This window comes from Plasmopara halstedii (genome assembly GCF_900000015.1).
Source record: "Plasmopara halstedii genome assembly, contig: Scaffold_262, whole genome shotgun sequence".
Taxonomy (NCBI): domain Eukaryota; phylum Oomycota; class Peronosporomycetes; order Peronosporales; family Peronosporaceae; genus Plasmopara; species Plasmopara halstedii.
The window spans coordinates 1,142,484-1,143,164 of NW_020187183.1; positions in this window are offsets into that span (position 1 = coordinate 1,142,484).

Consider the following 681-nt stretch of genomic DNA (forward strand, 5'->3'; position numbering starts at 1 on the left):
CGACTTGGCAATATTGCCAAAATGGCGCCTCAAACTCCCACGAGTTTCAGAGTCGGGATATCCCCTCCACTTCACCAGATATTGAGTTTGACCCTGGTGACGACGTCGTCCAACAAGACGCTCCACGTGATAGTGGACGTCACCGTTCTTATTGAGAAGAGTCGGTGGTCGGCGGTGACGACCGGGTCGACCGCCGTCCGGTGACTCGTGATGCTCTTCGATTCCTTGAGGACAAGGTCCTTCGTAATCGAAGCCCCGCTGAGCGTCATGCTGAAGTAGCATATCGCTCTGCGGACGCTCTTGACGATTTGAAGCACGTCGTGTGCTGGTTGCCCCGCCTTGAGGACTACCGCACTCTGTCGGAGCGACTCCTAGCTGTGGAGCAGGTGAATGCATCGCTGCAGGCAACGGTGGAGCGCTTGGCTCCATTGGAAATGGAGGTTGCTGCACTCCGTGGTCAGAACCAGTTGCTGGCTCAACTTCTGGGTGGCCGCGAGCCCGTGGAATCCGCTCCGGCGCCAAGACTTCCGCGTTCATCCCGGTACGGCTTGAACAAGCCCACGTAGAACTCTGGGTGGGTGCGCATCCGTTTCGGAAGGTTCAGCATGTACCCCAGGCCCCGTTTGGCCACAACCTTAAACGGTCCAATAAACCGTGGACGAAGCTTCGTCCGGAAGATAG